Source organism: Crocodylus siamensis, chromosome 13 (genome assembly GCF_052110815.1).
Source record: "Crocodylus siamensis isolate JL-2025a chromosome 13, ASM5211081v1, whole genome shotgun sequence".
In the NCBI taxonomy this organism is placed as follows: domain Eukaryota; kingdom Metazoa; phylum Chordata; order Crocodylia; family Crocodylidae; genus Crocodylus; species Crocodylus siamensis.
Window position 1 is genome coordinate 29,704,834 of NC_143407.1, and position 27,819 is coordinate 29,732,652.

The following is a 27,819-nucleotide window of genomic DNA, read 5'->3' on the forward strand; positions in this document are numbered from 1 at the left end:
TTTTCAATTCAATATTTTATATTAGTCCAAGGAAATATTGTTTGCACAGAGGTATTTGAAGTGGGAGAGATTCATTGATTTCTACAAGAGCTTGAATCTTTATCGTTATTGTCATGCGCTATAAAAATTGTATTATCTTATGTAGGTTTTATTAGAGGAACATTATTTCTATAAATTATTTTTTAATCCTGTACAAGAATTAGCCTCCTGGAAACATGTCCAGGAAAAGGAGCAAGACTGCTCACAAATATCTGACTTTTGTCTGTAAAGGGACTGGAATGCAGAAAAGGCTCAAATGCAGAAATGATTTCTAATTGGTCAGAACCTAGTGTCTGCTTATGTCCTCCTGTTGAAGGCATAAGAAGCATCATGAAGGATGCACTGGGTTCATCTACACATGTGCATTTACTGAGCAGTAACCAAAATTACTTCACAGTACAGGCACACATCTACATGTGCACACCTGTACTGGGCAGTAAATATGGTGACTTATGCTGACTTGAACGTAAATTTGATACCTGCATAATGCAGGTATCAAATTTATGCCTGACTAATTACAGCGCAGTGACGCACATGTAGATACCTTACTGCGCAGTAGCACTGTGTGTGGACTGACTTAGGACTAACTTTAGTCCCAAGTCAGTCTACACATGCCGTTAATGCACATTAATGCCAGCACATGTAGACTCCAGCCTATTCCCACTTACTGTGCAGTAAATTTAGGCCAGTGTACATGCATGTGCAGACATGCCCACTGAGTGCTCAGGACCAGGAATAAAAAGATAGCACTAACCCTTTAATGTCATTCATTGTTTTATCCAGACTCCTGCAATATTAGTCCTCACTCCTGGATCCATGTGATTACATGAGAATCTTGGCTTTCACTTTTTTTTTTTTTTTGAAAGTGCCCAGATCCTTTAGCATATTTATTTGACTAACTCCCACTGAAGTGGGAATAGGTACTCGAATATCCTGGTGGATCTGGAGGTCTTATGCACAGATACACAAATCAGTGACAGACCCAGGATTAGAGTCATGCATCTTGCCCTGACAATTAGTATTTTATCTTCTGACCTTCAGATCACACTCCTTCCTCACAGTCTGTGCAGCAATATATTGGGCAATTTACTCTTCTTTTAGCACACAGCAGATTTCAGTGAGCAGCAAGCTACTGTGTTTCCGCCAAGATGAGGGCAATGAGGGTAAAACCACATGTCCCAGAGGATAATTCATCCAGTGCCGTATAACCACGGCCCAGCCATCACCAATGGGATTGCTCATCATTCTCCTTTTGAAACATGACTCCTTCCTGATGCCACTGCAGCCGCATCCAAAGAGACTTGGCTTATGGCTCCTCTCTGGTGATGGGCTATTGATTTACACTCTCTTCGGTAGTAGGACCCTGTTGTTGTAGCCCCCAAATACTGAGGCCAGAAAATAGGTGAAAGGAAATGTAGCTCATGGCTTCTTGTGCTGAGGAAAGGAACCAGGCTCCAACTCTGCTCCCTTGTCACTAATTCATTGGAGACAAAAGAGGACAGGATGTCTCATCCCCAGATGCTTCTGCTGGCACAAACCTCACTAATTGGCACCAGAACATCCTCCCTGGTGGATTAACAAGGCTCCACTGTATTCACAGCAGAGATAAATCTTCATAATAAAAGAAATAATGTGATTAGCTCCCTTTTAAATACCAATTGCTTCTCTGTAAATAGTTTCCAGCACTCAGACGTGTTCAGCTTTTTATGAGTTCAGGAAATGTCCCTGACCTTTTGCAGGAAGCCTCTGAGATTACAGTAATAAACACACTTCCAAGCCTTTACTCAGCATTTCTTTTTTTATCTTCATATATTGCATTTAAGATCATTGCAGCTGGAGGTGGAAAAGACCTGTCAGATCACTGGACTCACTACTTTTTTGTAAGTGTGGGACATAGTCCCAATATAAGCTTTTGCATAGACAGTGCTTAGGGGATTTAATACAATCTCAACTTGTCCATCTGCAACACCAGTATATGAATGCACCCTCTTTTCCAAATATAGGGAATCAGTCCAGGATATCTGGAGCCATTGAGCTGCTTCTAAGTGCAGCCTTCATTGTATTTTCCTTTTAAATGCCTGTCTCATTGTTTGAGCTTGTTCAAGGTAGTCACTTCTCTTACTCTTTGACACTTTCACATTAATTAGGCTGTGTCATAGAAGTAGGGTCGGAAGGGACTTGTAGATCTCAAGTTGGGCTCCCCTCCTGGGCAGAAGAAAAACTGGGCTCAAATGACTCCAGCCAGGTAGGCATCAAGCCTCTTCTTAAAGACCTCCAGGGTAGGAGCCAGCACCACTTCCCTTGGAAGTTGGTTCCAGATCCTAGCCGCCCTGACTGTGAAGTAGTTCTTACGGGTGTCTAATCTAAACCTACTCTGCAACAACTTGTGGCTGTTATTCCTTGTTATGCCAGGGGGTGCTAGGGGAAACAAGCCCTAGTGGTCCCCTCTAGTGAGTTTATAGACAGTCACCAGGTCCCCGCTCAGCCTTCTCTTGTGAAGGCTGAACAGGTTCAGGTCCCACAGTCTCTCATTGCAGGGTCTGCCCTGTTGTCCCCGGATCGTGTGGGTGGCCCTCCTCTGGACCTCTCCACGTTGTCCACATCCCTCCTGAAGTGAGGCGCACAGAACTGGACACAGTACTCCAGCTGTGGCCTGACCAGTGTAATGTAGAGGGGGAGGATCACCTCCTTGTCCCTGCTAGAGATGCACGACAGGGTGCGGTTAGCCCTGCCAACCGTGACCTCACATTGCCGGCCCATGTTCATTTTGGAGTCAGTTATGACTCCATGATCCCTTTCTGCCTCCATGCTCTCAAGAAGGGAGTTTCCCATCTTATAAGTGTGCCGCTGGTTACTACTGCCCACATGCAGCACCCTGCGCTTGTCAGTATTGAAACGCATCCTGTTTTTGTTAGCCCACCCCTGCAACCTATCCAGGTCTTGCTGCAGTCTTTCCCTCCCTACTAGCGTGCTCACCTCACCCCACATTTTGGTATCATCAGCAAATTTAAACAGGTTGCTTTTCACCCTGTCGTCCAAATTGCAGATAAAGAAATTGAACAGCGTGGACCCAAGGACCGAGCCCTGGGGGATTCCGCTGCCCACTTCCCCCCAGGTCGAATATGATCCGTCCACCACCACCCTCTGAGTACGACGCTTAAGCCAATCTGCAATCCAGCTGACTGTGTAGGCATCAATGCCACAGTCGCCTAGTTTTTTAATGAGGATGGGGTGGGAGACGGTGTCAAAGGCCTTGTTGAAGTCCAGAAAGACTATGTCCACGGCGACACCTACTTCCAATGCTTTTGTGACTTGATCATAAAAGGCAATCAGGTTGGTCTGACATGACCTGCCCCTAATGAAACTGTGCTGGTTGCCCTTGAGCATCATCCCTGAAGCCGGCCCATCACAGATGTGCTTGTTGATGATCTTCTCAAAGACTTTCCCTAGGATTGAGGGAAGACTGAGGGGCCTATAGTTGTCCGGGTCCTCCCTCCTCCCTTTTTTAAAGATGGGGACCATATTGGCTATCTTCCAATCATCCGGCACCTGGCCTGAGCACCACGAGTGCTTGTAAAGCCATGCCAAGGGCCCTGCAATAACCCCTGCTAGCTCCCTCAACACCCTGGGGTGGAGAGCATCTGGACCCACTGACTTGAACACGTCCAGCCCCTCCAGAAGCTCTCTAACCCGGTCCTCCCCAACCTGAGGTCTGGAGGCGTTCCCCTCGAGTCCGTCTTGCATCGCAGTGGGGAAGTCCCGCTCCCTGCAGAAGAAAATGGAGGTGAAGAATTGGTTAAAGAGGTCTGCTTTCTCCTCTGGCACAACCACCAGATTGCCCAGCGTATCTTGCAGGGGTCCCACGTTTCCTGGTACCTTCTTCATCCTCCTTATATATTTGAAAAAGGATTTTTTATTATCTTTGATGCTAGTCCTAGCTCTATGTCTGCCTTAGCTTTCCTGACAGCCCCGCCCTACAAGCCGAGCAGTGGAGGTATACTCTCTTTGGAGATAGCACCCCCCTTTCACCGGGTGTATGCTGCCTTTTTGGCAAGCAGGCATTCCTAGACACCCTTGGTGAGCCGGGGAGCTTTTGGGCATTCCTGCCCCTGTTGCTTCTTGTTGGGATGGTCACCCCTTGGGCCCTGAGTATTGTCTCCTTAAGAAACAACCACTCATCTTGGGCACTGAGTTCCCCTGCTCTCGAACCCCAGTGCCTCTCCCACTGATCTCCCCAACTCATTGAAGTTGGCCCTCTTGAAGTCTAGGGCTACTGCCTTGCTGCAGGTCCTTGACACCCTGCACTGGATGGTGAATTCCAGCAAGCGATGATCGATATCACCCAGGTGGTCAAGGACTTGGAGGCACCTTACCAGGTCAGCGCCTGTGGCCAGGACCAGGACCAACAGGGCATTTCCTCTGGTGGGACCGTGCACCTCCTGAATTAAGTGGAGGTCCTGTATCTCAGCCAGGAACCTCCTGGAGCAGTCCGACCTGGCTGATTGTTCTTCCCAGCAGATGTCCGGGTAATTTAAATCACCCGTGACAACTACATCCCTTGCCTTAAGTGCCTCTGCAAGCTGGCCTGAAAATTCCCGGTCCAGCTCCTCCCCTTGGTTGGGGGGTCTGTAGTAGACCCCCCCTGTTAAATCCCTCTCCCCACAGCCCCCTTGTATCTTGACCCAGAGCACTTCAGCTTGCCCCTCCTCTGACCCCATTTTGCTGGCAGAGGATGTGTATTGCTCCTTGACATAGAGCACCAGACCCCCACCTTTACTTCCTTCTCTATCTTGCCTGTAAAGCCTATAGCCCCTAACGCTAACTACCCAGTCGTGGGATGAATCCCACCACATTTCTGTGAGCACTATTATGTCTGGGTTTGAACTGGCTATTCTAAGGGCGAGTTCCTCCTGTTTGTTCCCCATACTATGAGCATTGGTATATAGGCATTTAAGGCCTTGCATAGCTGCATGTGCCACCCCCTGATCTGGGAGACTGTCTGGTCCCCTGTTTCTTACCTGGGCACTCTTTGCATTTGTCACCTGTCTTACTATCCTATGCTTTTGAAGGGTACAGACTATCTTGGGTGTGCTGCCAGCTCCACATTTCTACTGTCTTCTAATAATTGTGCATGCTTTACCTGAGGCTCTCAAAGCTGATTATCTGTATTATTTTATTCAGGCTCAGCAAATTGTAGTCATTGCAAGTTTTGCTATTGACTTCATGGTGGAGTTGTGGGCTCTTCCATCTTGTATTACTCCTGTGAGGTGGAGCAATATACTCTTGTTTATACTTTGCCGTCACTTGCCTGGTTTATCATACATGCCATTAATAGCAGGGAAGACCATTAATTAGGAGATAATTAAGTAGCCACTTATTCAAGTTGGAGCATGTATTAAAAATGTGATGTGATTTCTGGATTTCTGCAGTGTCTCTTCTCCTACACTTGGCTTGTAAGCTGTTTGGGGCAGGAACTGCTTTTTTGTTCTGTGCTTGTACAATGAGGCATTGATCTGTGTCTGGGTTGGTACAAAGAAAGAAATGATGTTGCTGCTTTTCTTTTACCTATAAGCAAAGTAGAGTATGGTAAGATTAAGTGAAAATCCTCATCAGATAACTGATTCCCTCCTGTCAGGAGGGCAGAAAGTAGACTTCCAATATAAGTCTTTCTCTGGAATGAAGTTTGCTATAATAAGTTTGCTATAATAAGGTAAAAATGAATGCACAGATATTCCTCAGAAGAAGGGCTAGTGGCCACTTGTGCAAATCTTATATAACAATGTCATTCTTCTCTTTTAGGAACAATTTCATGCATATATGCCAGACGCTGGAAGAACAACTCAGGAATCCAGGCTACCGGTTCCCTCTTGTGGGTATTGGTTTAAGATGGCTCATTTTCTGTTGATCATAAGCATTTTGTGGAAGAGGTTGTTTCTGTTGTGTGTTTTGTGCAACAGTTTAGGGTATGGACAAATGAACAAATAACAGCGAGTTAAAAGGGGATAGGAGCTTACTATGTATCATCTGCTTCGGGGTAGCAATGTGTCTGTCTGTTCTTCCCCTGGGATAAGTAAAAACTAAACGGTGATAACTCAGCCCTGGTTCACAAGGCAGTGAACTACCATGTTTTAATTTTACTTGCCAGAAGGGAAAAGCAGCAAACAGACAGATACCAGAAAGCAGCTAACACAGGCTAAGTTTCCCTCCCCTTTGAATTTGGCTGTAACAATTCATTTATTTATAACCTTAGGAAAATGGATGTTGGTTCATGACTGGGTGGCTATCACAATACAAATCAATTATAATAATAATAATGCCCCCATTCTTCAAAAAGTGGCTACTTGGAATAATCTATCGGATCTAGTTATGTACCTTAAGCTGGGCATCCTGACCAGAAGATACCCAAACTTACTGGCCACTCTTAAAAATCAAGGCCCAACTAACCAGGACCATCTAAAATGAAAGAAGATTGCTTAAACAAATGTCCCCCATCTGAATGTCTATTTCGGAGCAGTGCTTAAATATAGCACAAAAATAATAAAATAAAAGCAGAGCAGATGAAGGTATTATAGGTCTACTATTGATTTTAATGAAATGTTAAGAAGCCCATAACTGGACTAGGAGCAAAAATCACTGAAAACCTTTTGAAAATCCTATTACTTAAACACTGCAAAAGAAAGGACTGAAAAAAAAAAAGTTAAAAAAACCAAACAGTGTTACTGCTGGGCAACTGGTTTTCATCTTTTTTCTTTGGTTATTCTTAGTTTTCAGCATGCCTAGGTCTGGAAGGCTCTGTTTATGTGCACAACCATATAGTATCTATAATTATTTATTGATTTATCTCAAATGATTAATGGCCGAGTGTTAACAGGGCTTTTTTATTGCTGCACATAAACAATATCGAGGTAATTAAAATGGTTCGATTTCTTTGCGAATGAGGAGAAGCTTGACACATTCATGCGTGCTGTAATGTCATCCTGTGGATGACACGCAAGAAAAACGCCATTCTTTCCATGCGAGCTCCTTGAAAAACAGCACGCTTACTGCAGTTTTATGAATTGGCTTTAAAAGAGACACATGCACGTGCTTTTAGGGGCGATTTTTTTTCTCAGCAAGGTTCATAATTTAGTTGGCTGAAGTTACAAGAGAGCATCTTTGGTTGTGATCCTTCATGTGCTGGGCTTATTCTTAAGGTCTCAGTGTTCGAGTTATTCTCTCAGTGTAAGTGGGATTTCTCCTGTGTTATAGATGAATGCATGTGTCGGCATTATCAGGAATCAAGGCCTAAGTGATCCGCAAAGACAGACCTTCCTTAATTGTACCTTTGGACGAGATTCATGCTAATGCTTCCTCCTCCACACATTGACACAAGAGCTGGCTGCACCGTCGTAAAAGATGGTGCAACATGCGCCTTCCGTGAAGCCGAGCCCTGATTTGTCAGAGGTGGTGTTACGCATAACGAAGCCGTAATGGGTCAATGGTCTTTTGTTTGTTAATAGAAATCTTTTAGAGACGATCCCCTCAGCCACAGCCAGCTCCCGCCACTGCGGCTCTCCTGTCCCGCTCTCCTCACAGGGAGCCCCTTTTCCCGCCTTCCCCAACTGCCACTCCCTCCAGAACTTTCCGTGCCGCCCTTCACCTGCCCCCCCGACTCCATTACACCCCCTGTCGTCCCCTTCAGGGGATTCACGCGACAAACATCGACATTTGCTCTGGGCGAAGCTTGTGAGCAAGGTCTCAGACTCGGAAGCAATTTTTTTTTTTTCAACCTTGGGCCAAGCAGGTCGTTGTAGCCGAGCGGCTCTTCTGACAGGGCAGTTGAAAAGCAGCGCCCGGTTACCTTTCGGGTAGCGTTCGTCTGCGTACCAAATAGCGCGGTGGACAGATGCTCAAGCTGTTAGTTCCTCTCTCAGCAGGAAGCAGGGAGCGGTCGCTAACGGAGTCAGGATATTACATGGCTGATGCAAATACCTGATGCACATGTAGGTGCTTGAGGAACCTCCATTCTGTGACTGAGGGAGCACTTCAATCTGTGGAAAATTGCTTCTTGGAAGAATAATGGACTTCACAGAGCGACTCCTTCCGCTCTGGACTGGTCATCACAGCTCCATTTGAGATTACAGTTGTTTCTCTTCTGCACAGAAGAGGGAGGTTGAGACAGAGAGATGCAGAAAAAGAGTAAGAGAGCGCACACTTTGACTCCGCTGGAATAAAACCCAGCTCAATTAGTTTCCCTCCAGTGTCCAATCTATTGGACAGCACTAGATCTGCACAGGATGAATAGTCTTTGCTCTAAATCCGTAATGATAATAACAGCTACAGAAGGTACTGGCACCAAATGGAGCAAAAACATGCCCCACAATAGTAGATCTCCACCGCTGGTTTTGTATGGGGACACAAGGGGTTCATCAGCGTTTGCAGGATTCAGATGGTAAGTCTTGTCTAAACATTATTCCAGGATACTTATTCCAGAACAGGTATTCCTGAATAACTCTGTAATTCTAGAGTTCAAGTGTGCACACACACGGGGTTCATATGGAATAGCTACTCTGCTTTACATGTCCAGCCTACCTTAATTAAGAATCATTTTCCTGTATAGAGATGCCCTTACCCACAAAAGCACAACTTGCTCAGCATCTTTCAAGTGCCCCCCGCTATATTTTGGGGACATAAAAAAAAATTCTAGATCATGGAATCACTGTCACTGGAAGCTTTTAAACACAGGTTAGGCAAACACTTAATTTAGACGGGGCTGATCCTGCCTTGAGCAGGGCATGGGACTTGATGACCTCCTGAGGACCTATGATTCTATGGATTTTTGCTGAGGAATACCTAATTTTGTTTCTGTGCTGGGAAAAGCGTATATTTAGGTTATAGAACTGTGGATTTAATGGGTTTGTTCCAGTTTTCCTGTTACCTTTAAATCAAAAAAAGATTGTTGAATAATTTAAGGAACTATTATTCAATAATTGATACATAGACCACAGCACAATTAAGTTAAACTGCATTATGTCTTGATATGGGTAATGGATTTGCCCGGCTGGGGGAAGTATCCTGTTTTTTCACACTAGCTTACATAAGAAATGCAATGCTACCAAGGAACTTGGAGCTAGGATGGCTATCATAGACGACAGTCCTGTTGTCCTCTGTCCTCTATTGATACAAAACCTAATGCCTATACGTCCTCTATTTTTCTCTTCAAGAGACATGAAGGTGTAGGATTTCATATCAATAGAGGACAGAGTAGCAAAAAACTGGAAGATCCTCTATGATGGCCACTCTACTTGGAGCATACCTACAATGCAAATGAAGACATGATTGCAGCACATGGAGACATTGTCCTTGTAGCTTGAACTTGGCTAGTAGGGGTAAGAATAATAAAGATACAGTGTTATCGCTTCAGCATAAACTGTGTATTCAAGATCCCATACAGCCATCCTTATGCTTGCTTTGCTAGCCTGACCCAGAGATTAATCCTCTACACTAGCAATCAGAAGTGGATTTACTCCTGAATGAGAATATCCAAATGAGAGAGTAGCATGACTTCAGACCCAAAGTGATCCACTTGCATCTATCTGAGAGTCTTGTAAACCTAGCCTTAGGGAAAATGTATGTAGTGGACTGGATGGCTCAGACTTTGACATGAAAGGCTCTGTAGCTTCTTGTTCCTCACCTGAGGTGAAAAATAACTAAAAGTTATTGCTGAGTGATGGCTGTTTGGTGCTGTCTGTAAAAAGGGTTAGAGTCTCAGTGCAGTTCCTAGTAGACATATCATAAGAATAGTTGGAAGTGACACCCTAGTTAGAGCTCTTAAAAGAGGCTCCAGATGTTCAGTGTGCATGGAAACTCTGTTGAACTGCTGTGTCTATCTTTGTCTGGGTTTAGACCCAGTGGTTAGTTATCTCTTGACTTATCTAAGATGATGCCATCACAGTTTTGTGGATAAATAGGGAATGTTGGAGCTAAATTCTCAGCCTAAATAGCTGTAGACATACTGACTTAAACAAAGCTATGCTAGCTGTGGATCTGACTTTCTAAGGCCATCAATTTAGGTCTTTTCATAGCTAATAAAATTGTTGAGAAACTTTAAACGAATGGAAAAAATTGATAGCACGTGACTTATTTTCTGTTGGACAGACAGATTTACCACACGCTATACTCTTAGTTGGGGGGGCTTGACATTTTTACTACAAAGCACACTTATCTCCAGACATGGAATTAATATAAGAAATGTAAAAATAAATTTTAAAAGGGTCCATAACAGCACATTTACATTTTCAGCCTCATAGAAAAAACGTATTCTTCCTGTAACCAGAATCAACACAATGTGAGAAGTGTATTTGATTCGCCATTCATTGCATTTTATTTTATCTACTGAGCGGTACTATTTGGGAAATAGTAGGGTGTAATTATAAAGCTTTATGGCTTGATCGCTCTTTGTAAAGGCAGACTTGGGAATCAATCAGTGCAGCAGGGAAGCAGCACGCAGAAGGCTCAAGGTATCATTCCAGCTTAGAGTCACAACAGGGAAGCAGCCTATTAGACCAGCGGGGAAGCTCCGCTTGACAAATAAGCATCTCCAGAATGCCTTCCAGATGTGAGCATCTTCCCGCCCAGAACTATATTGCCATGGTGTTCCAGGGAGACAGTCTTTTCTACCCTCAAGCAGAATGGTGTCATAGGGAGGCAGCCCATTATCCCAGCAGGAGGTAATCAAGTGCTCTAAGGAGCCTTGAGGAACCAGCCATTGGCCCAGTGGAGACAGAGTTGAACAGAAAACAGGCTATCAGCCTGGATGGGATTAGTGGATGGGAAGCATTTCAGGGAAATAGCCTGTTGACCTGGCAAAGAGGAAGGTGCCTCTGCAAAGCCAACAGGTGTGTGTTATAAGAAGGGTCTGAGATGCAGGTGCACTGGGAAGAAATGAGATTTTCTATTTCTGTCTTACATCCGAAGAGCGTGGTGATCCCTAGTGCCTCTGAGCTTGCCCCATGCAGCAACACTGAGGGTTTTACCATCTCCTCCTCATGCTGTGGGTTTCTATCAGGGCTAGATTAATGCATTGGCAAACTAGGCACATGCCTAGGGCCCTGGTCCTTCCCTTCACAGAGATGGCATGAATGGCCCCATCTGCCTCCTTTCCCTTTTCTGAGAAAAAAAAAATCAGACCACAAAATGGATGGTGAGCCCCACTGTGGTCCCTGTCACACAGGAAGGACTTTTAGGAAATCGATGAAGTTTTCAAAGATGAAGTGCTTATAGGGGTGTCCAGCTCCGATTAAAATTAATGGGAGACATGTGACTCTGTCTCCAGTTGGCTCCTTCTGGCTGTTCTAGCTGTTAGTTTAGAGCATGGGGTGCACATTAGGGCAGTGAGTTTATTTTCAGGGTTGCTGATTGCCTCCTTTCTTGGTTAGTATCTGCATGGCCTCTTGCAGCCAGATGCCCATCTTAGGATGGGATGTGCGTAAAGAGTAACTTCCACTGTGGACAGTCCTTTTGGGGTAAAAATGCTGAAGAAGAGAAACCAGGGAAGCTGGATGTGAGATGGGGTGTGGGGGAGTTATTTTACAAAACAATCAGCAGACAGCCACATGCTAATTAACATCTTCCAATTAATCAAATAGTTGCCATGTTTCAGGTGTCATGTTTCACAGTTTTCTGTGGCAAGCTCAGCCCTGGCTACACCTGCCTTTGGCAGTGCACCAGAATAGTGCAGAGGTGCCGATGCTCTGTGATGCTCCTACAATCCATCTTGTTTGCTGTTGAGGGCATTTGATTGCAGGACATTGTAAGCAGAGCTACACCACGCTCCACTGGCTTTGCTAATGCAGTAAATACCCACACATCAAGGGGTGCCTTTGTGTTTACCCAAGCCCTCTTTGATGTGGTTCCTGAGTGTTGTAGAGAGAGCCGTTCTCTTCAGGTTGTACTCCAATAGTGGAGAATGGATGAAGCCCCAGATATCGCAGCTGCTAGATGTTCATCTGAGAGCGTTTTTCAGTAGTTTGTCGAATATTTTCCCCCATTTTTGGCAGAGACTTTCAGGATATGCTGCAAAGCCTGTTAGTATGTGTATGTACTGGTATTGAAAATTAATCCTAAGAGTTGCCCTCAATTGCGCTGAGCCACGTGAGCAGCTTTCCCCCCATCTAGATCTGGCTGGGTCTGCTGAGGGCTGTCCACATTGTGCTTCCTGTTCCCGGAGCAGAGCACTTCTGGGAATCAGTTTGTGAATGGCTTGTTTCTTCTTCTCCTGCTGTGATCATGGACCATTGTGGTGGGAAGTGGGTATGCAGAATGGACTAAGTCAGGAGCAGGGACTAGTGGAAGTGCTGCTGTCTGACTTGCCATGCTTCAAGCATGCAGCATGAGGGTAAGTCCCAAGCAGAGAAAGGATGGCTGAGGAAGTGAGCAGTGGTGGGGTTGATCTTGACCCTGAAATTCAGCATCAGGTTCAAAGGCCACTAGAAGTCAAGACTTAGTGGGTTTTGCTATAGATGGTTGGTGGATATCGGTCTGAGGGGAGCCATCAGAATGATTTAATGATCAGTGTAGGCAATGCTTTAAATCCCCAGTTTTTTTTATGAGAAGGGCTGAGTGGTTGATATGAATCCTTTTGTTTTCAGTCAGAGTGGTGGGTTGAATCCATTTATTATGTGGGGGAGGAATGATTCATGTGTTAATTATTGATGCACTTGTATCCTGATTCTGCTTCCATTAAGGTGAACTGTAAAACTCCTGCTGACTCCTGGAGAATACTAGGTAGGCGAAATAAATAAACAAACATGTTCTTCCCCCCCAAGTGTCAGTGAGATGCAAAAGCTTTGATTCATTATTTATTGGTTTCTAAAGGGACATTGCTTAAAGCTTCTTACCATTCCAACTATTTGCAAGAAGCGGGATTACTGTGAAGGAACATGGAGTTGGAAGGGACTTGCCTGCTTAATATCTGGTGACTGTAACATCAGGGCAGTTTTTTCTGAACACAAAAGCATATCGTGAATTTGAAATTGATAGCTGTGGGCATGCACGGAGCCCTGTCTGTATTAATAAAAACATTATGCACCATAACAGATTGGCATTAATAAGTGCAGATCAAATATATATCTAGGGAGATCATCTGTTATGCTATTAGATGCCAATAGTAAAATGCTGTGCTTCCTCACTGAAATATGCAAATACATTCTATTCCCAAGAATTAAATAACATGTTTCCCTTCTAAAATTGCCTTTTACAAACCAGTAAACCTTATTTATCATTTTGAGGAAAGTGTGTTCTGTGAGGAGACCCTGGTGTTTCATATGTGAAATTTACTTATGAGGAAATTTTAGTTTATAGTTTCAAATTTAAAGTTATCACTATAACAAGGAAGGTTGGTGGGGACTGGGTGATTTATAGGACTCAAGGGCTAAGTACAGACAGTCAAAAAGCTGGTTGAATCGATTAAATCGTCACAGGTTAGTCCAAACTGCGTAAGATTGAATGGATAAGCAAGTGAATAGACATTCATTTTTGATTCCAGAAATGCAACCACATACTTGCAGTGGCCAAAGCCAGGCACCAGGGGGCACTAAAGCATGCCTTCCTGCTTGGCTGAAGCAGACACCTTGGACTAAGTCTAACTTGCCCACCCTGCAAGTGGAGGAGGGTTGTGGGGAGGGGTGTGCACAAAGCATCCTGGGATTCTGGGGGACTGTGAGTTAACTTGAATCTGGGGAGGGTGTGGGACCAGAAGTTCAATAAGTTTGATTTTACATTCATTCAAGTTTATCTTAAACCAGTTTGATCCATTTTGAAAGTGGTTTATGTGCACTGAACTTTAGCTGTCTTAGATTTGAACTGGTTTCCAGTCACTTAGTTTCATAATTTCATGGTTGGGTCGGAAGGGACCTGAGCAGATCATCAAGTCTGACCCCCTGCCATGGGCAGGAAATAGTGCTGGGATCAAGTGACCCTGGCAAGGTGATTGTCTAGCCTCCTTTTGAAGATCCCCAGGTTAGGAATGAGCACCACTTCCCTTGGAAGTTGGTTCCAGATCCTAGCTGCCCTGACTGTGAAGTAGTGCCTCCTGATTTCTAGGCTGAACCTACTCTCGATCAACTTGTGGTCGTTATTACTAGTTACTCCTGGTAGTGCTTGGGGGAACAGGGACTCTTCTATTCCCCGCTGGTCCCCCCTGGTAAGTTTATAGACGGCCACCAGATCCCCTCTTAGCCTTCTCTTGTGGAGGCTGAACAAGTTCAGGTCCCGTAGCCTCTCTTCATAGGGCCTGCCCTGCTGCCCCCTGATCATGCGAGTGGCCTTCCTCTGGACTCTCTCCATGCTGTCCACATCCCTCCTGAAGTGCGGCACCCAGAACTGGATGCAGTACTCCAACTGCGGCCTGACCAATGTTGCATAGAGGGGGAGTATCACCTCCTTGGACCGCTCGTGATGCATCTGCAGATGCATGACAAGGTGCATTAGCATTACTGACTGCCACATTGGCAGCCCGTGTTCATCTTGGAATCAGTAATGATTCTGAGGTCATAATGACTCTGAGAACCTTTTTTGCCTCTGTGCTGACAAGAAGGGAGTTCCCCAGCCTGTAGGCATGCTGCTGGTTCTCTCTCCCTAGGTGCAGTACCTTGCACTTGTCAGTATTGAATCCCATCCAATTCTCATCCGCCCACCCTTGCAACCTGTCCAGATCTAATTGTAGCCTGTCCCTCCCCTCCAGCATGCCCACCTCTCCCCACATCTTACTGTCATCTGTGAATTTGAACAAGGTGCTTTTCACCCCCTCCTCCAAGTCGTTGATAAAGATATTGAACAGTATGGGCACAAGGACCGAGCTCTGGAGGACTCCACTGCCCACATCCCTCCAGGTCGAGAATGACCCGTCCACCACCACTATCTGGGTGCGGCCCTCCAGCCAATTTGTGACCCATCTGACTCTGTAGGCATCAGTGCCACAGTCACCTAGTTTTTTAATGAGGATGGGTGAGAGACAGTGTCAAAGGCCTTCCTGAAGTCCAGAAAGACTATGTCCACCACGCATAAACTTATGCCTGTTTATGTGTAATTACTGTCCCTAGCCAAGAGGACATAGCAGGCAAGTGGGTCGACCCATGGAAAGTGAATATTATTTTTGCCTCTGCCATTTATCTGCTGTCAGACCTTGTATAAATTTCTGGGCCTACGTTCTCCTTCCCACTTTTGGTCTTTTTAGGGTATGTGGCACTTCGTGGTAGTGACCGTTTTAGTCTGTGTGTTGTGCACAATCAGGGTTCTTTGATTTAAGCCTTTAGATGATGCTGTAATACAGCCAATTAATCACCCCTCTCTAGGTTACCAATTCGAATACAGTCAAAATGAGTAGAGATTTCAAAGAAGCTATCAATCTTGTTCCTGTTTCACAATATGTTACCGTCTATATTACAAAATCAGTGTCATGACTGATGCCTTTTCTGCCACTGTCAATAAAGAAACTAGAAATAAGCTCTCTTCCCCTCTTCAGAAGTGGTTTCCTTATGTCAGGACTGAAGTACTGTACTAAGGAGTCTCTGGAAAGCTTGAATGTTTGGTCACTATACTAAATTCCTTTGTGGATACATAAAGCACTTCAGTGACCAGGGCTATTATTATGATACTTCCAATGATTTCAGTGGGAGCTTGGACAGTTTGCTAAAATACAATAATAATAATAATTCATAGAATTATAGAAAAACAGGTTTCAAAGACATCTAAAGAGGTCACATGTAGTCCAACCTTCTGCCCAAGGCAGGATCATCCTGTCTAAGCCAGCCCAGGCAAATCCCAGTCATCCCAGCTTGCCTTTGAAAAGAAGAATAACAGAATAGTGGATACTCATCAGAGTTGTCATGAATAGAACACTGTTCAGGAAGGTAAAGTTTCTGATAGTATTGTGTACAAGATATGATATGGATTGCAAAGAAATAAGGGAGACTTGGGGGATCACTTTGGGGAGCTTAAAAATTTTGCTGGATGATGTTGAGAGCCAGTCTTAGACCCTGAAGCCAGATTTCACTAAGGATTGAGATCTCTGGTATGTGCCTGTAGAGAAAGATAGCACCAGGAGCTGTGTTATTTTGAGAGATTTAACTTCCCAGATGTAGGTTGCGATGGCCAGTGAATTTCTTCTTCAGTCACTGAACCAAAAGGCAATGATGCTATTTTGAACTTGATTTTGGTAAGCAATGAGAATTTGCAGATGAGTCAATCACAAGCAAATTATCTCAGGTCAAATAAACATGAGTTGATTCAGACCAAATGAAATGGAAGAATCAAAAGAAGGTTAGTAATTAAAGTTCTCCTTTCAAAAGGGCAAAAAAGTGTGCACTGCAGAAATTTGCTGGTCACACATAGTGGGGGAGATATTGTTAGAACCAAAGAGGACTGGAGTATCAGCTGGAAAGAACTGAATGACCTTGAGGATGGGGAGTAAAACAAAAAGAACAGAATTCAATATGTACAAAATGTACTTATTAGGCTAGAGGTGCATGACCTTGCAAGTAGAAAAGCCTAGCTTTTATAGGGTATTAAAGTGAAGGTTGAGAGATGTCACTGCTGTCCATACATACATCAGGGAGGTAAATATCAGGTAAGGTTCTTTAGCTGTTTAAGCTAAAGCACTATGTTGGTATAAGAGCACATGGATAGAAACTAATACATTTAGGCTGAAAATTAAAAATGGGTTCCTAAGTTAGATTCTGGAGCGACTTACTAATCATAATGGTGGGGCAAAATCCTCCTTAATTGCTTTTAGCATGGAGCTTTGATCAATCTATGAAAGGGATTATAGGTTGGGTTCCTTGTGATGATGAGCCAGGGTTACCTTCCAGCTGGATGTTTCTATAAAACACACACATTCACAGTACTTTAGGGCAAGCTTGCTTGAGAATTCTTTGTGATACTTTGATGGATTTTTCAAAGGCGCTTAAGGGAGGTGGATACCCAACTGTCATGGAGCTTCAACAAGTGCCTACCACCCTTCTAATCATAGACACACCTATGTAAAGAAACAGGGCTGTTTCAAAATACAGACATGATAGAGGAAGTTTTCAAAAGCTCAAATGGGAATTGGTATGCAGCTCCCCCTGACTTCCAGAAGGGTTCAGATATTGCAGCTTTCTGTGCCTTTGTAAAACCTCTTCCTAATTTCTTCGCAGTACAATTATCTGCCTTGTGTTAATTCTTCAAGTCAAGTGTTCTTGGACGATGCATAAAGAAAACTGCAGGAAAAGGAAAACATGTAAACATCCCACTGCATGGAGACTTTTCCTGTGGATTAGTGTGAAATGAAGCATGCTTTTCAAATGAATCAGCTATTTGCCAAAAATTCACTGAAATGCTGGTCTGCTCAAGGGAGGAATGCAGAAATGTCATTTACACTAATGGACTACCATGAGCTTTATTTACAGCAAGATAAGATATTCTCTTAAATGCACTTTAGGATGACTTTGATGAATCTGGTCACTTGTGCTATCAGTTTAGATTAGACAGCAGCCATTTGTTTATGAAAATTATCATACATAAACAATGAAAAAAAGATTTCTAGATTTATGGCTTAATGGTATAATTGAGTTTCACCAAGAAAAACAAAACTCTCTTTGGAAAGGGTGAGTCTAGAATTGTTTATGTGCAGAAATAATATACAGTGTGTTGTAAAAATGTTATAAAACTTTGTCTCAGTGCATCTCCATTGGAATGCATCCTGTGCCAAGCTGTCTGGGGATACCGATGCTTTCAGAAATTGGTAAGCCTTCTGTCACCGAAAATCAGACCTGTTTGAGGTCACAAGTTTGGCCTTCAAAAATCAAGTGAAGCCCAATCACTAGTCACATATGAAAACCCTGTCTCAGGCTCCCTTCCACTTTCTCAGAGGCCAAGACCATAATCTCTCCCTTTTTCTTTTGCTTTACTATGCTCATCACTGTTACAAAAATAGCTTTGCTCATTCCAACCTTAAAAACAAAGAAAATTTTCTGTAACGGAGTCCCCCATCTCCCATTGTGTACAGTGGCACCTTTGCAGCCCTGGGAGATGGCCCTTTAAGATTCCATAATAGCCTATTTCTGTCTCCAGCCCGTGGGAGTATATAAGAAGCAAGTCAGGTAGGGAGCTCAGTTGTGTTCAGCCAGATGGGGACAACAGAGCTCCTGGGAAATCTGTGCTGGGCAGCTCTCATTGGGAATAAAGACTGCAGAGCAGAAGAGTGGCTGAAGCTGTGAGAAGAGCAGCAGAGGTCTGTTGACTGTGAAGTAGTGCAGTGGCAGACCACAGCTGGCCGTGGGTGTATCTGCCTGCTCTGTTGTCAGTGGACCACGGGCTGGAGCCTGCCCTCACTTCTTCTGGGGGAAGTAAATGCTAGAACTGAAAGCCCTCTGCTGCAAACAGTTTGCTTCCTGTTGTGATCCATGCAATCACAGATTATCCTTAAATAGGAGGTAACCCTGCTCTGGTGGTGTGGGCACTCGGGCGAGTGACTGGAAGCCCAGAGTTCAACGCTGCAGCAGAAGCACTCGCAGTGTGGCCATGTCAGATTCCCAGGAATCTGTGAATTCTGCTTGTCACAAGGACAAAGGAAAGGAACAGGACATCCTCATAAGTACAATTCCACACACCAGAAACAGCCCTGTAGCTTGAGTTACAATTTGGTCTCCTTTGATTGACATGGAACACGTACCGTTTGGAATATGTAGTAGAAAGCATATATTATATCTTGCCTGCCTTGATAACGTTCAGATCTGAGGAGTGCTATATCATTAATGCTACTGCTTATGCCAGTTGCATGTTGGCTTCCGGAGGAAGAGGTGATCTATTAATCAGACATCAGGCCCATTTATAGTAATGTAAATGTCTTAAAGGAAATGGAAAGTAGGTACAGCTGCTGGAGAACTAGTGTGATATGCTCTCAATGGCTAATTTTGCCAAGCAATTAGGCAGCTGCATTCTGTGTCACCTGACATTTTCAAGCAGACTTGAAGGAAAGTCCTGCATTGAGGCCATTGCAATAAGGGAGTCAGATCATCAGATAGTGTGAATAAGCTTAACTCCATGTAATTCACTGGAACTACGGTAGCTTAGAGCAGCTGAAGTATCTAGGTCAATGCATGTAGAGGACAGGCAAGCCTACATAACGGTATGGAAATCTGCATCCTGCAGAAATGGCTGCAACTATCTCATCAAATAAAGGTTAAATGAATGCAATGCCATGGCTACCAACACTAAGAATACAAGAGAAATGTTTGTTGTCGACCAACAAAAATAGTTGGCTAAATATTTAAAATCTCTTATTAAAGGCAGAAGTGTAACGGTTGTCAGTCTGAATCTAATGCTTCTGTTGACACTGATGGCCAGAGTACAATATTGAGAAATTTGCTTTTAGAAATTGGTTTTTAGGAAGAGTAAATATTGCATTAGAACAGTGGTCTAGGGGAATGGCAAGGGTTAATTGGTTTCTAAAGTCAGTTTGTGCTGACGATTCATCATCTCATCACTGTCTGACAAACAGGGACATACATCTTGGGAAACTGCAAACATGTAGCAACAGAGCAGGCACTGCATACCCTTAGACCCATAACAAGGTAAGAACATACAAAATTAGTATCAGGACACAGTGACCAGCTGTAACTTGGTGAGAAATCCCCAGCTTTGGTGGAATGACCAGGTGAAGAGACCAGGGATGCCCAAATTAAAACACTGGCAAATGTCCAAAGAAAGATGTATACATGTGATGGGTGTGGAGAAACAACGGATTAGGCTGACAGAGTGAACATGGACGACATGATGACCACAGGGAAACCAATCAATGGTACCCAGAAATGAAGAATCATCAGGAGAACCACAGGGTGGTGCTCATGTACCGGCCAGATGTACCATTTCCCTGAGAAGACCTAGGACTGGTAAATAACTGACGTATTATGTAATCATTTTGTTTGCTTCGCCTGCATTACACTTATTTTGTATCACTGTGTATCAATAAAATTTTCCTGCTAACCAATGGAAGGAATCATGGTCTGTCTAAAGAGAAGTTGTGCTTACCTGGAACAAGGTATCAGGACTGGGTTGTAAATCTAGTGCCAGAAGAGCTCATATGTAATTCTTTTTTTCCCATTTAAGCAAAACAAACTCAGGTCATTCATTTCTGGGCTGCTTCTAACTTTTCTATTGTGAAAGAAAAATAAGATTCCCAAGCAAAGACTTGATATCTTTATTTTTAAGGCAATTCATACATGATTGATAACTTTCTGAATTCCCTGCATCTATTATACTGTTGAAGAACAAACTGAAAAAGGTGGAGTTATGTGAACAGATGTTTTTGTTTGCATCAATGAAGGGAAGAAAATGGATAGTCCCTCCCGCCCCCCACCCCAGTAAAAGCCCACTTCCTGTCTTCACAAATTATTTCAGTGCAGACCCCCCGCCCCATGCTGTCTGGTAAGAATCGTAGATCAAAAAGGAATTGTAGATCATATACCAAGTACACCATAGTACTGTCTAGTGGACCTTGCAGGGAGGTCACGGGCTAGGGTCAGAAGTTGCACATAAACTTGTATAAGCGATCAGAAACTGGTTCAAATCTTTAATGCAACAGAAGTTCAGTGCACATAAACCGCTTTCAAAATGGCTGAAACCAGGTTAAGATGAACCTGGATGGATGTAGTATCAGACTTAACTGATTTAGGTTAAATCGGTTTGTTGAACTGTTGTCCCAGATCCCCTTCAGATTCAAGTTAACTCACAGTCCCCCAACATCCCAGGATACTTTGCATGTACCTCACAAACCCCCCACCTTGCAGAGCGGGCAGGCTACCCTTGGCCCAAGCTAGCTGCTCTGTCTGAGCAGGGAGGTGTGCTCTTGTGCCTCTTGGCTTCTGACCTGGGTCACTGCAGACATGTGATTGCATTTCCAGAATCAAAAGTGCATGTATGTTCACTTGCTTCTCGCTTTAATCTATGCAGCTTAGACTAGCTTGTGAAGATTAAATTGATTCAGCCTCGGGCTTTTTGACTGTCTGCACTTAGCCAAGAAGATCTAGAGACTGTTTAGGTCAATGCCTTTGCCAATTATGCTTATGCCATTGTTCAATAAAAGCATCCCATGGCAATCTGAGATGCCTACCTCCCTTGCTAAGAACGCACCAAGTTTTCTGCTTTTGGTCAAATGGTGCTTCAGTAGCTCCCCTAGGACAGAAGGAGAGGAAGGCAGGTCAGTCCTTGCTGATATTTCCAGGATCAGCAGTTCTATTTGGCTTTAAATTTTCTAGCTGAATCATGCGGTTGGAATTTTATTAAACTAGGGTGCAGAGATCCCTTTTGCACTGGAGTCACTGGATTCACTGTATAAATGAGGCTGGATGGAGAGATCTCTAACATATGTCTGAGGAGTCAGCTCTGAGGAATTGGCCTCTAGAGCCCTCTGCAGAAAGTAGGAAGGAGGCACTTAAAGGATTTGGAAGATTCTTCACCTCCACTATTGCTCTGCAGCTTGAGGGAAAGATTTGTGCTTTCTACCCTTGAGAGTCTCCCCAGCATCCTACCCAGTTTCGTAGGCTGGAAGCTAAGCAGATCTGCCCTTGCTTCTCTACTGATAGCTAACTCTTCTTGTTTTACTTACAAATAGGTCTGCACTACCTGCTTTCTGATTACCTTCAGCATTTTCATGGAGAAGCCTGCATTTTTTCAAGGGCCTGAAACAAGTGTGCTAGTTTTGTGCTCCACTGCTACTCCCAAAGGCAGATCTATTAGAGGTAAGGTTAACTATTACATTTCCACCATGGATTCACTCTCTGGTTTGATTTCAGTGCCTGTACACTTCACAGAGTAGAAGTAATTATTCCTCCATGTAGCTACTCAGCCCATCCGTTCTCATCTACACTCCTCTTTTGACTAATTGAGCCATCCCCCTTACACACCCTCCCCGCCTAGTTTTCTCTGTCACCAAACATCACACTCTTGCATTTATAAAGCACCAATCATCTTGGTATATGAGGGCTGAAATGTTACAACAAATCTAGAGCAAATGGTGCATGTCAATACCCCTATGTGTTGTGGTCTTTGAATTTTATCTTTTCAAAGAATTTGTATTTAATTACTTACAGAGCTCATTCCTGAGAACTGGCTGTAGTGATAATGTATGTGTTGATCTGAACACCGTCTGACTAGGGTTCAGCCTACAGTTTATGGCTTGACTGGGGTTCTAGTCTACAGTCCTTCTCTTCACCGTTTACAGAGAAGGTACAAAGAACAGAGTGGCTTCATTCACACTCAGGTGCCCAGAACCAGGCATTTGCTGGTTTTTAGATCCTCACTTGGGGAATATTTTATCTTGACCCTGAGGTTGGAGTGAAATAAGGGATGGCAGAAGATTAGGCTCTCTAAAGAGCCAAGGGATGCTTCGAAATTTTAATTAGTGGAACCAGCCCAGTGGATTTGTGGGTGTTGTTTTGTTGGTTTTTTTTTTTAACCTATGGTAAGTCCTGTTTGGCAAATGCAGGGGCAAATCTGTACGAGCTTGAGATACCCTTAGCATTTTTGGAGGGGTAGTGAACAAAGCCCTAACTCCTTAGAGACTCTGATAGTTGTCCCCATGCAAAATCACATTGTGAATGTTATTTTTGCCACTGTTTCTTTGGGATGGTGAGAGGAAGAACCTTTTGGCTAGAACAGAAATCAAATACTTGTCTTTAAATATGAAGAGCTCTGCCTTAAATTTTAGAAGCCTAAATTAGGGATGGAAACATAGGACTATATTTAGCACTGCTGAAAACACTTGGTTGTGGCATAGCCACCAAGCAAGTAAAAATTAATGCTACTGAGTCAGATCCTCATCTGATGTGAACAGGCATGGCTCCATGGAAGTCAAAGTTCCAGAGACTTACACCAACTGTGGATTTGCCTAAATATTTATGATACTACACATCAATTGGTTTAATGAAAACTGGTACCAGCTCACTCTGCAGTCCTTGCCACTGGGGTATTAGAATAAATGATGAGTGTTTCAGTATTCGGTAGGTCTCTTCTTGCTAAATTCAGCAAGAAACACATACAATTCATCTTGCTGAATGGAAAATGTGATCTTATTTTGTAATATGCCAAAAAGAGTTAGTGTCCACTACCAGCCCTCCTGTCACAATACTTTAAATCTCCCTCCTGGATTCTGGTGCAATTATAGTCTGCTGGGGAGTCAACAGAGGCATGACTCGCACAAATAATTTATAATCTGTGACTTGGATGGATCCCCCAAAGTAGAGCCTTTCTTATTGTAATGCATCCTTTATGAGTTTTAATACAGGCATAATTTGCAATGAACAGGTTGCTTTCTCTATAAAACATTCTGCCTTTCTGTTTATGAGAGCAATGTTTTAAACGCCTCATCATGCATACATTGTTTGTCCTTGTACCTTAACCTTAGGTTAAGGTGCATGTTATATTGCCCCATGTCACTGTAGGACCAGGAATTCCCTGCATCTATTCCCTGCACCAGAAACGAGAGACTGACTGTCATGGGTACTGTGTGTTGGTGGCTTCCATTGACATAATTTGGAGTCCTGGGTGCTTAAACCTCTGTGGCAAGTGCTGTGGTATATATAATAACTTTTACTTGAGTATCTGTGGCTTGATTCTATGTTATATCTTCCAAAGAAGCCCAGGAAATGAGGAGAACCTGGCTTCATGCCAGCTGGGAACCTCCACGTTCCCAGAGCCAAAGTTGTCTAATATATAGATAGCAGCTTTCCCCAGACTGCCTACAGGTGCTATACCAGATGTGCATCTGAGTTTCAGATAGGGACGCAGGGAGGCGTGCATTCATTTGCTGGGAATCTGTCTCAAATCCTTGTCTATGTGCACACAAGTCTGTAGCAGAGGAGGAACCAGAACCTATGTGCACAAACTCCTATTCCTGGGCTTCAACTGCAGGATCCCCTTGGTTGTCCTGCAATGCATTCTGCAAGGCCAAAGTGGCCTGTCAAAACATGGGGGCTCTGCATGAGTTGTCTGTAAACTTCATTAACTGCGGTGGCTGTTTTGCTTGCGTCAGCCAATGCACTCTCAAGATGTTATGGTTCATTTCCCTTTCCCCTTCCCCCACACTTTAATTAAGAATACATCATCTCTTTTAGGAGTGGTTATTATGCCTGATAATTTCAGAGCACACTGTGTCAAATATCAGCTTCGGCTGAACCCCATCTTGTGTCACTTGCTGCTGCCACTTAGAAACAAGGTCTTGCAGAGGGCAGATTGTTTAAACTGCATCATGGCTTGCTTGCAATGCTAAGGACAACCATCAGGAGTGGAAAATAAACCTCATTTATAATCTAACTGCTCTGTATGTATGGGGGGGTGCATGTGTAAAATACAGGTTATCCGTTCATAACTTAGTTCTACCTACCAAGGAGCTTAGCATGATCTTGTGGTTGGGAGGCATGGGAGGTATAGCATGAGACATAAGGGTTTTCTCCTCTCACTTTCTTTCACACAAGAAACACTTAAGCAAGAGACAGCCTGTATTTCTGACCCCGAGGGGTGGCCATTGTCTTGGCAGGGAGGGTGTGAGCTCTCACTTCTAATGTTCCTTGTGCATTTTGCATCACAGCCAGGGTTGGGGGTAAGAAGAGCAGGAGAATGGGGGACACCTACATCAACAGTTCTGGGAGCAGACAGCAGGCTTTTTCATGTGGTGCTCCACCTGTTTGAAACCGCGTCAGGCTGCCTCTACTGACTTATGTGCAGCGCTTCCTAGTAGGGGTCCTCATTACAGGGCTTCAGGCAGCAAAGGCCTGTTGGAAGTCATGACCCTGTATCCTTAGCAGGAAGGAGCGTGTGCCTGTGTTTGGAGAGAGGGAGGGAAAAATGCCTGGCAGATTGTTCGTAGCCGACCTCAAGGTCTCTGACTTTCCTTTCAGAAAAATAAAACCAATGTGTGTACATTGTTCAGCACTCTCCAGCCCTCTGTTAGTAGCTCACATAGCTTTAGGGGACACTGCCCTCCTCCCCCCACTGCCAAGTCTCTCCTGAAATCACACTTCAGCTGTGACACCTTTTACTTGGCATCAGCCTGATGCAGCAGGGTAGAAGGAGCATGCCTAATTACTGACGACCACTTTGTTCCCAGCTCATCCTGTGCACTGCAGATCATGGTCCCCTCTCCCTTGTATGGATGAAACTTTATTGTGCCACATCCTGCCCTTAAGTACAGTCCAGAGTAATGCCTTTATCTACAGTTGCATGATTGCATCCAGTTTGCATGTTTCTTTTGGCACTAAAAAGTCATTGGATGACTTTACTAGCCGATGCTGCGGCTAGTAAAGCAACCAAAATGCTGGCGTGCATCCATAGATGCTTCTCAAGCAAATCCCGGGACGTCATTCTCCCCTTGTACTCGGCCTTGGTGAGGCCGCAGCTGGAGTACTGCGTCCAGTTTTGGGCTCCACAATTCAAAAAGGATGTGGAGAAGCTTGAGAGAGCCCAGAGGAGAGCCATGCGCATGATCAAAGGTCAGGAAAACAGATCTTACGATGACAGGCTGAGAGCCACGGGACTCTTTAGCCTGGAAAAGCGCAGGCTCAGGGGTAATCTGATGGCCACCTATAAGTTTATCGGGGTGACCACCAGGATCTGGGCGAACGTCTGTTCACCAGAGCGCCTCAAGGGATGACGAGGTCAAACGGTCACAAACTCCTGCAAGACCGTTTCAGGCTGGACATAAGGAAGAATTTCTTTACTGTCCGAGCCCCCAAGGTCTGGAACAGTCTGCCAGCGGAGGTGGTTCAAGCACCTACATTGAACACCTTCAAGAGTAAATTGGATGCTTATCTTGCTGGGATCCTATGACCCCAGCTGACTTCCTGCCCTTTGGGCGGGGGGCTGGACTCGATGATCTCCCGAGGTCCCTTCCAGCCCTAATGTCTATGAAATCTATGAACTCTATGAAATATATAAACAGCATTAGAAGCAGGGGCCAGAATCCAGGCCTTTTTACCTATCTCAGATTAATTTGGGCTCCTTCTTTCTTGCTTTTTTTCTGGCCCCATTATTTTTTCTTCCTTTTAGCTGCCCCATGGGCCAGCCTTCAATAGAAGGGCAGGTGGAGGGCACATTTCCGCTATGCCTGCCCTACAGATTGATAGTTAGGGCATTCTCTTGGGCTGTAGGAGCTGTTGGTTCAACCCCTCTAAGACTGAGGGATGCTTAGAAACCCTGGTCTCCCATGTCCTGGATAAGAGACATTGAAGCCAGGGCTGTCTGGGAGGGAGAGGCAGTTAATCATGTAGGGGTCTTGCTATTCTGCTCCTAAATCCTGCTAAGATGCTAGTGTCTAATGTGGTCAGCAGGAAATAGAAGTCCAGCCACCTTAGCACAGGTTGAAATGTCCCACTGAAGCAAAAAGAGAACTAAGTGCATCCTAGGCATCAAAAAGCCCATTACTGGAGGTGCGTAAACACTGACAAGTGTGCAGAGAATGACATAACCATTCTCCAAATAAGAGCACAAGCTCATTTTCTCGCTTTTGCCCCTGACATTTTCTGGGTTCTAGATATTAAATTTACTCTTTGATCCTCAGTTTTCTCACAAACCCAGGAAGTCATAGATACTAATCTTTGTGATCTTTAATAGAAGTCAATATGAAAGGCTTCAAGGCTCCTTCCAGAGCCGGTGATCATAAACCCAACATTTTCAGCTACGTACTTTAAGAAAACAAACCTGGAGTCTAGAGTGAAAAGCTCTTGTTCATGCAAATATTGCAGCTAGCTTCACTGGGGTTATGTGTATGAATAGGTGTTACCTATGAATAGGCCCATGCTATATATGAATATGGCACAGTATGTATCCCTAAATGACTTTATAAATCTATCCATCTCATGCAGAGAGAATCACAACATGGTGAGGAATCAGCAGAAAGGACTTTGAAAATGTCCTCTGAAATAGAAAAAAAATCTAAAAACTTTACAACCTTTTCTTAAAGCTAATATAGTGGCTGAACAAAAGCTAATAGAGTTTAGTGATTGCTATATATTACAAGGGTTATTTCAAAACAGTTGGCTAGCACCTGGGGAGAAAATATATGCTTTTCGTTTGGCTCTACTCTGAGTGCTTCCTTTCAGAGGATGAGCAACTCTGCTGTAATGAATATAGTGATCTTTAGCTTCCACAAGAACAGAACTAATATTATTGTTGGGAGAAAACTGTAATGGTTAAATGACTCACCCAGAGCATCTGAAATCCAGTGACACTGGCTCTACTGGGACAAAGGGAGGGAGAAATGAAAATACCTCTGCAAAATTCTTTGTCGCTGCCAAACTTGTGCAGTGGTAGATTTTCTTCCTTTTATAATTCACTCTCTTATATTTTAAGATACTTGTGCATCCTTTAAAATTAATAAGCTGATTTTTTTCTATATGCTGCTGTCATGGGAGACATTTCTTACATGGTCTTCAAGGAATCCACTGAAGTGCCTGGAAAAAACCAAGGTGATCAGGAAGAGCCGATATGGATTCACCAGGAGCAAGTCATGCATGCCTGACCAACCTGATTTCCTCCTATGATCAGGAGGATATGGGGAAAGCAGCCTTCCCTGTCTCCATCTCCATCTTTGCCTGCTAAGGCCTTACCCCAATGCTCATTGATATCAGTAGACAGGCTCCTCCTCACTGGGCATTGAATCAGGCCCAGTGTGTGGCTGGAAGGTCCCTTCTAGAACTACTTTTCTACGATCCTATGATTCTCATAATGGCAGAAGGCCCTCTCTGAGTCACATCAGTGGTAGGAAAG